Below are 9,840 nucleotides of genomic sequence, written 5' to 3'. Positions count from 1 at the left end.
AACACTGTGGAGGATCTTTAAGCTGGTCATTGCAGAATGCAATATTTCTATAATTTTCTCATCAAAATTCAGTCCTGCACGATCTATCATGGCTACATTTCCCTCTGTCACCACAAGGTGGCTCTTTAACCTCAGCAAATGTCTCCCACACCGACTTCAGTATCAACAAAATGGATGACAGGCGTTATAAATACTGGAGTGCGTCACGACTCAGGAGAACGCATGCTGTGCCATTTAAGTCTCACCTGTTTTGATGTCTCAGCAGAGAGAGAGAAACAGAGCTTGGTTATCATTACGTCTTGAGGTACAATTCACACTCTCACAAAGAGCCTTTCACAGCAAATCTAATTCAGTCTGAGAAATAGTTTTTTTTTTTTTTTTTTTAAGAGACATATTGACAAATCTCTTAAAAGTCACACTGCCCTGCCCGTGTTTTTGTGTATGTTTGTGTTGAAAGGTTTGAAATTCAACTTTGTAGGATCTGATACTATCTTCTAAGATTTTTAGGATCCTCTAAAAGTCATATGTATGCTTTATTTCTCTCTCTCTCTCTCTCTCTCTCTCTCTCTCTCTCTCTCTCTTTCTCTCTTTCTCTAACTCTGTGTGTGTGTTTATGATGAAAATGGATAAAAAATATTTCATACTGATTCTAAAAGAAATTTCCTACCATTGAATAACCCCCCCCCCCTCTCTCTCTGTCCTTCTTTCACACCTCACACACACACACACACACATGCACGCAGGCAGGCAGGCACGAACACACACACACACACACACACACACACACACAACCAAACATGCAGGCCAGAGAAACCCATTCATATTGTCATGACAGATCTATAATGGTATAGCTGATTTATCCCTCCCCTACATACACACTCTCCTGCAAACTGTCTCCCTGGCCCAGTCCAACCTTCCCTGCTTCCTCAGTTTTTGTGCATTTCGCTTCAGGGCCAAAGTCTAAAACCAGAGTGTGTTATAGACGTCTTCCCATAGCTTTTCCCTGGGCTCTCTCACTCACTATAATCAGATTGCATGTACTATTGTGTACCCTGTCTCTATCTCTTTCTTTCTCTTTCTCTCTTTCTCTCTCTCTCTCTCTCTCTCTCTCTCTCTCTCCCTCATTACCCTCACCAGGATGAGTTATAGCATAGAGACGGCTGGGCCTGGGGAGGCAGCCTCTCATCCGTCCTCCAGGCAGTGGTGCGTGATGCCCAGTTGCCTTTCCATGCTGTGCCCAACCTGGCATCACTCCCTCTGACTGCTTCATGCTTTTTGTCCTTCCCATTCCCTGGGAGCAAGATAACTGCAAGACCATTCAAATGTTCACATGAAATTACTCACTGCACTGAAGAGCTGAAGATTCCACTGATTTTGATACAACTGAGTGTTCTGTTAGTTCTGTTATTAAATCCAGCAGCTTCAGTTATGACTTTACTTTTCAATCCTTACTTAAAGTCTCTCAAATGTTATGGTCTAATGAGTTCTTTAAGACATCACTATTTCCCTGATGTTTTATTCTCTTTTTTCAATGCTCAGTGCAGCATTGCAGAGTCTGACTATGGCTAAAGCGTAGGTCTACACAGGACTGGGTATATCCGATCCCTTAGGGAAGATGAGACAGGCATCACTGACACAAGGTTTGGCAACATGGTGTGAGAGAGACACCCCATTGGACTCACTGCAGATTAAGACATGACTAGAGCAGTCTTCTTGTCTTCTAATCTTCCCTCTGTTTCTTCTCTTCTCTTCTCTTCTCTTCTCTTCTCTTCTCTTCTCTTCTCTTCTCTTCTCTTCTCTTCTCTTCTGTTATCTTCTCTTGTCTTCTGTTCTCTTCTCGTCCTCTCTTCTCTTCTCTTCTCTTCTCTTCTCTTCTCTTCTCTTCTCTTCTCTTCTCTTCTCTTCTCTTCTCCACTTTTTAACTTTATTTATACATATTTTCCTCCCAAAATGAAACGGCAGTTTTCAATGATCTCTCTGAATTCTTCCCCTCTCACAGCAGCCACCCCAATTGAGACAGAGCTAACACACACTTCCTGTAACACGTGTAAAGCCAATTATTTTCAAAACACAAAGAGAGAGAGACAGACAGACAGACAGACAGAGTAACTCAGCCTTTCAAGGGGGTGTAGCCAGTTGAGTTCTCTCGGGCTCCCTGCCACAACTGGCTAGTGTGGCCCACTGGGATTTGAATCAGGAGCACTAGATGTAATACACAATGCACTGCATGACAAAGCCTTAACCAGAGGCCCCAAAAGGAAATGTCTTATCATTCAAATCAACTCATAGCTATACTGTCATAAACAACAAAGTTTCTCTCCATTTTTCCCTCGATAATTGTGACTAGCCTGAGAGGAAAGTCACGTTGTGTCAGATTCAGATCCAGACCATGTACTGTCGGACAGTCCAGAGCTGTTGTCATAACACACTCCATCAATCAGTCTGTCACGGGGTCAGCAGTCTCTCCAAGCGTCAACAAGGCTTAGGATACTCCCTGTGTGTCTGGTATCACCTGCCACCCTCAGGCTGCAGTGCCAGGATGGAGAGAAGACTGGCTCTTCAGCTAAACAGAGTGTTCGTAAGATCCTCTTCATGCATCTGTGATAACACCGTCTATAGCCTACCGTAGACTTTTTGCAGGGATTGCCTAGGGTTCTGACAACTTAAAGAGGTTTTCACAGCGTGCAGTGGAGAGGGTTTTTTTTTTACCTTTGGAGATAGTGATGACAGACCCTACATACCTCACCAGTGGCCGAGACACAGTTTACTGTTCCAGGCAGACAGAGTCAGTTCAGAGCCTCTGCTCTCTCTGGCTTTACTCTGGAGACTGGTGCAGAAAAGATATCTTTCTCTTCTGCTGTCTGACAAAAAGAATGGAGTAGATGAAGGGTTTCTTGTACAAGACACAAGGAGGAAAAAAAAAAACCCCAAACCCCGAGGACTCAGACTGAAACAGTATTTCACGAGTAAGAATGCACTGGTAACCTGAGGATTTTGTGTGATTTATCAGTAGGAGTTTCTTCATATCCACTCAATAAAGACACCTCGAGGAGACGCTATTTAGCTGAGACATCAATGGTCATAAAGAATTTATTAACGTTTTTTGTCTGGTCCACTTTCACAAACTTCAGTTTGTTGGCAAACTGTATATGATCAGTTCACTTTACACCAGCCAACATGTTTTTTCCCCTGCTCCTGACAAAATGGGATAAAGGGAAGAAACACTGATACAGTTCTTCACAAATCTAACAATTAGCTTCAGTGTTTAAATAACAATGGCCGACGCTCGAGCTAACAAAGTTCAAGGACAGAAGGATACACACAGGAGAAGCATCTGGGATTGAAGATGATCTCTCAGAAATGGGAGGCTACAGAAGCAAGCTGTTGTGATCTTGTTTTCAATGTGTTATTCACAAAATGCGTTTCTTGCTTTCAACATCTTCATGATGACAACCTAGATAGAAATTTCTGTTAAAAAAAAAAAAAATCTCATTTACATTCTTTACCATTTCGCATAGATGAATTTCTTATTGGGCCCATCGAGTTAGTATTGCCAAAGCTTTTGACCTATTTGTACCTTATGTAGTCAGTACCCATCCTTTTTCGATGATAGGAGGAAATACTTATCATAATGAGTGTAAATTAAACTCACTGTAAATATGCTAATTTAATATGCCCCATTTATGTCTAAGTTGGTTAGATGATTATAGTTGCAGGAGCTTAACTGAGCAACATGCACACAGATTGTTTACTGTAGACCAAGGTTCTCATATGCAATATTGTGTTTGCTGTAGCTCATATCAGACATATCAGTGTAAAAACAAAAGGTTAGAAGATTCCCTGGTGAACTGGACATTTCTGACATGGATTATCCACTGTTTTAATGATTTGTGCAATATCACCTTTGTAAAAATGCCAATGATGACAGGAATCAGAACTAATTGTTCCAATAAGTATTCAGGTTAACTGCAAGGAACGTCACTATATCTTCTGAGAAAATGATCCCTCTGATTCCAAAAACCTAGCTATGTGCAGCCATGTATTGTTACAGCCAAGGAGATTATCATGACCATCTCGTTCGTTATTGGGAAACGTGGCTGGGATTTACACCACATCATAATTTGAAAACAACTTTTTAAACACTGTGCTTTAGAACTACAGAACTGATACATCTACAAGCTCAAGGAGTGTGTGCGTGCGTGTGTGTGTGTGTGTGTGTGTGTGAGAGAGAGAGAGCGAGAGAGAGAGAGAGAGAGAGAGAGAGAGGGAGGGAAGTCCTCTGACAGTTTACCCGTATTGACAGATGTGTATATTTGATTGGACAAATAGACCCTGCAGTAGTCCTCTGTGGCAGCTGCACAGGACTCTCAATACAATCAGCCTAAGTGAGCTGGGCCTCCTTACCTCCTTACTAGCACTGTTCTGGTAAGTGAAACACACTGAGAAAAAAAGCATTTAAACAGTGTGATCACACTTTAAAAATGCTTTGATTTAAAGTAAATTTGAGTTTGTCAGTCCTTAAGACATATATTTTGTAATGTGAGAATGTATAAAGGATAGTAAAAAGGGAGAGTTTGCCATAAGAAGTCAGTTCTATAGAAAATAATGAAAAAAAGAAAGAACTTTTTATTTAATAGCAATTTTCTTTTTCCAATGGACAAGAATATCTAAAATACATTTGACCACGATGCTGTAGTTCAGCCTGCCTTGACTCTGAGTTTCTTGATGTAATGCAATAAGTTGATTGAAGCTGTAGGTCAGGACTTCTGTTATCCTAAGTGCTTCACAATTAGGTCCTTCATTTCTCAACAGTTGTCATGGGAGTTAAACTTGATGACACACTGAAGTCATAAGAGTTCACATAGCCCCTAGAGTGGGCCACTTTTCACCGTGTGACACACGTGTTTGTACACTGCACGCCATCGCAGACTACAGCTGAAGATCAGGGCCGAGGAAAAAAAAAAAAAAAAAACAGTGCACCTCGACAGCAAGCATATGTTCACATGCCATCCAAGCATGATGTTCCATTTGCCTCTGGTGGGAATCCGCAAAACACGCGCTGCCTTGTCGCTTGGGTTTGTGACAGTAAATACGTGTGATTTCCTAACAGTGCTCTTACATAACTTTTGTTTAGAACTACAGTCAAGGAATTAAAAACAAAATTAAGATCCTGCTTCACTCACACAGGTCAAAAAAGTGATGTTACATGCGTTAAACACGTTTGTGTGTTTTTTCTCCATAAGTTTGGGTAGAATCAATAGCCTATCCAGTTTATTGATTCAATCAACAAGTTGCTTCAAACATGCTTCAGAGATTTTGGTTACACTTCCTTTTGCAGTGCAGCGCCTTAATATGAATAAATTGCATCATAAATCAATGAAGGCCGTGACTGTAGCTTGATCCCTAGTGTAAGAGCAGTAAGATGGATCAATGTATATTGCTTGTGTTTTCTGACCTTTCCAGCTAGCACTAAATGCTGGTCCACACAACCTATGCGTGGTGTAGACCTGGGTTCCGGATGCGACAGATCTGAAAATGTGAACTTCTGATGAACATGTCAAATACCTACTTACCACCTGCACGCTTTAAAGTTGCTTTCTAATATGTTTTGTTGTATTAAGCCTGTTCTCAATGTTTATCTCTTTTCTTTACCTTTCATGACATTTCATGTCATCATCTTCACTTACTGTGCCTCTGTCTCTCTGTCTATTTGAATGTCTCTGTTTCTCGTTCTCTCTCTCTCTCTCTCTCTCCCTCTCTCTCTCTCTCTGTGTCATAGTCTCTTGAGCCCATGCCACTGGAATAAGTGACTGTTCTGAAGAGTCACACCATGCTGAATTTTTCATTGTCCAGAGAAGTGTGTGACCAATGTGTCATGTGTGCTGATAGTTACCTGATTCCTCCCTAAATGAGAGAGCCTCAGTTACCCTACACACTGATCAGAACAGGTCAAGAGTAGCAGAGACATTTTACTCTTTCTCTCTCTCCTTCTCTGTCACACACACACAGACACACACACACACTCTCACTCTCTTCCCATGTCTATACAGTAGTCGTGTCTTTTTGTCTGTGTGGGCATTCATATATTATGTATGTATGAGTGTATATTTATATACTTACTACATATGTGTGTGTGTGTGTGTGTGCACGTGCGTGCGTGCGTGTGTGTGTGTGCGTGTGCACGCGCGTGTGTGTGTGTTTGTGTGTGTATATGTGTGGGTTTGCGTGAGAGTCAGTTGTTTCAATTGCACGACACATTCTCCAGTTTCACAGCAGTGTCACTTAATGTCCTGACACACTGCTGACCGACTGTGGTACCGTTTCACTCAGTGATGTCCCTCAGTGAAGGCCTCTATGTGCACACCCCCAAGAAAAGTGTGTGTCTGTCTGTCTGTGTCCATGTGACTATTTCTTTATTTGTGTCTGTGTCTGTGTCTGTGACTCTGTGTGTGTGTGTGTGTGTGTGTGTGTGTGTGTGTGTGTGTGCGCGCATGCCTTTTCATGCTGCCATGACCAACGGAAGTCCCTGTGAAAAAAATTAATTCACACCAGAAACTGCTTAAACACAAGGCATTCCTCACAGGCAATGACTCAAAAAACACATCCTGAAAGATAATAAGAAAACAATGAATATCTTAACACTTTTCTCGTGTTTGTCAAAAACTTCAATGACTGCTCTGGGAATTAGATGGTATGGGGCTTACTCCATTATTTATGTTTCATGAATCATTCTAGAAGCTAAATAGGTAAAATATACTGTTTACCATCATTAATATTTCACGAGAATTCAACTATAAATAGCCATACACAAGTTTTACACATGCTTCAAAAATTCACCACATCAAAGTAATGTCCTTAACAGCATTACCATTAATCCATTAATATGACTGGATGTTTGATCTGTGATTGATTGTAGTAAGTGCTCTGAAACCAAAGGTCAAGTGTCTTAAGCCAACTAAATTAGTGTATTTATGGAAGCCATAAGTGAGCAAAACTGTGTGGAGGACGTTTATTTAAAAAAAAAAAAAAAAAATTCTCCAGGGTCAGTAGAGGTTATTATATTGTAATTTCATGTCATCTGTTCAGAGGATATCTTCCCCCTAAAACAGGTTGTGTGGTTCAGTCTACCCCACCCTAATTGCTCCTGTGGAGGACTTAAGTCCGGATCAGGGATTAGTTCAGGCTGTAAACATATACGTAATGGTCAGTGGTCCCTGATTCCCTGAGCAGGGCCAGCTGTGATACATTGGCCAAAACTGTTGTACCTCACATTTACAAAGCTTTGAGGGCATCTGAGGCTGGTTACAGATCATAAAAAAAAAGTCTGTCCTTCATTACACCAGAAGAGAACGTTATGTCAGAAAAGAAACTGAGAGCGCTGAATGAATCATACAATATGCTAGTATTCAGTGTTGTTTCCTAAACATTGTTTAGTGGCATTTGGTGTTCGTCAAGAATGCTTGCTAATTTTATCCAGCTGCCAATAAGAAAGAATACATGTCTGTTTACGGTAATGAGGGAAGGTTGAAAGAACACTGAGTGACCAAACAAGATGGTGAACCAGGTCTATCCACTTAATTTATATAGGGGGAAACTACAGAAACATGTCTAAACTGTTCTACAGGGCCAGTTGAAAGGTTCTGTCTAGCCAAACCCCTGTCTGGTTTTAGGTGTGGTTTGACCTCACCTCATTGGCTCCTGGGAGTTGGCCAGAGTAACTGGATGCTAGAGAGAGTGGGAGAGAGCAGTAAAAATATAACTGGACCTCACAGAGGACAACGACACAGATAAATAATGCAGTAGCCACTGAAGGAAGCTATTCTGAGGGGAAGCAGGTCAGCTGCTTCGACAAGCTCCATATCAGCCCTGTTAGACCCACTGGTTGGACCTATACAGACCTAAATGAAACAGGACCAGTGGGTGTTATACTTAAGATATGTCTCTGTATTGAATGTGGATGTTCAAATATGCAGAATTTGAACTCATACATCACCCAAAGGGACATCTAATTTGCTACGACTTATGAATGGACATGAAAACACTCATCCCTAGCGGTGATCTATTACTTTTGCACTGATAAAAAATTAAAACATGAACTGAAAGTATCCTACAAGCATTTTTTATTGTTGTTGTTTTGTTTTAGATAAAGTCCAGTCCACTGATTCACAGTCTTGTCTACTTGAACCCTCACAACCCTTGCTGATCAGATTTTAGAATCTCAGTGTATAAGAACCTTCCTGTTGCTGCCCCCCTGATCACCATGTAGTGGCTTGTCCACCTCCTCTCTCTCTTATCTCTGTCTTCCTACTGCTTCAGCTGAGAGAGCTGCTTGGTTTTCTATCAGTACTAAACCCAGACAGGTATCCAAACTCACCACTGAGGCTAAGGGCTTCCATTTCCAACAAGTCTTTACATAACAACAGCTTGGCTAGTGCCTCTGCTAGGGCAGACTTTTAGATCTCATCAGCTGTGATCAAATGAGAACCCCAAACATGAAGAACATTCCTATTCGTTTTATTGTACCCAGGCCAAAACCAGAATCTCCACCCCCCTCCCGTTTTTTTTTTTTTTTGGTTTGCTAATGATGCTGAAATCCGGAATCATTTTGTATTCTTAGTAATCATGAACATCTGGTTACCTCCATCTGTTCCACTCATGTCTGTGGCAGTGAACTCTGAGATTATGAGGTAAAACAAAAAAGAGTTGTCCAAATAGTAAGGGTCGGGCGAGGCTATTTTAAGGCTGCAAAGTTACAGAAGGTTATTTCCAAACAGACACAGGAGAAGGTAAAATGAGGATACCTCTCTTTGGTCGTCCCAGCTGCATTAGCTGTGAGTATGGGTGACATTCCTGGAATGATAGATTTGGGAATGTTTGCAGGGTTGTGCAGGGTAGGACTGCTCTTGGCATAGGAAAACCAAAGACAGATTTTGGGACAACCCCAGATCATTAATCTTCTGCTTATTTGTCTGCAGCTGGAGTCCAGCATAGCAGAGAGAAAGAGAGAGAGAGAGAGAGAGAGAGAGAGAGAGGGAGAGAGAGAGAGGGAGAGAGAGAGAGAGAGAGAGAGAGAGAGAGGGGGAGGAAGAGAAAGAGAGAGAGAGAGAGAGAGAGAGAGAGAGAGAGTAATAATGCAAAATTCACATGCTGGTTCCCTGGATACTGAAAGCTCTAAGTGCTGAAATAACACAAACTTAAACACACAGACACAATTAAGAGAAATTCTGATAGGGAAAATGTTTTTTTTGGGGGGAAAAAAACATAAAAGAATTACACATACACACATACACACACACACACACACACACACACACTCACACACACACACAGCAATACATGTAAGAAAGAAAAGACCTAATTTGACCTGCCTATCACCAAAATTTGACCTGCCTATCACTCCACCCCCCTTCCCTGCCCAAATACACACACACGCACAATCACACACGCACACACACACATGCACGCATACACATGCACATACACACACGCACACAGTAGTCAATACATGTAAGAAAGAAAAGACCTACCCAATAGACCAAATCAGAGCAAGGCCCAAGCCCCTCCCCTATTCCCCCTTCTCTACTGAAATGTATCTGTCTTCTCCTGCACACACATGCATTGACTGTGTTCTTTTACTCTGGTGATTTACATCTTCTGTAATGGACACTCTCTTCTGAGCAGGTTAATTACCACAAACGCTCTTCTCTTCTCTTCTCTTCTCTTCTCTTCTCTTCTCTTCTCTTCTCTTCTCTTCTCTTCTCTTCTCTTCTCTTCTCTTCTCAATCTCTCTCTCTGTATCTTTTATACTCTTGAGGCAAGCTCAGTCAAATGCTGAAAGAA

This window comes from Chanos chanos, chromosome 3 (assembly GCF_902362185.1).
Source record: "Chanos chanos chromosome 3, fChaCha1.1, whole genome shotgun sequence".
NCBI classification, from domain to species: Eukaryota; Metazoa; Chordata; class Actinopteri; order Gonorynchiformes; family Chanidae; genus Chanos; species Chanos chanos.
The sequence above is the reverse complement of the archived record's forward strand: the minus strand, read 5'-3'. Positions refer to the sequence as shown.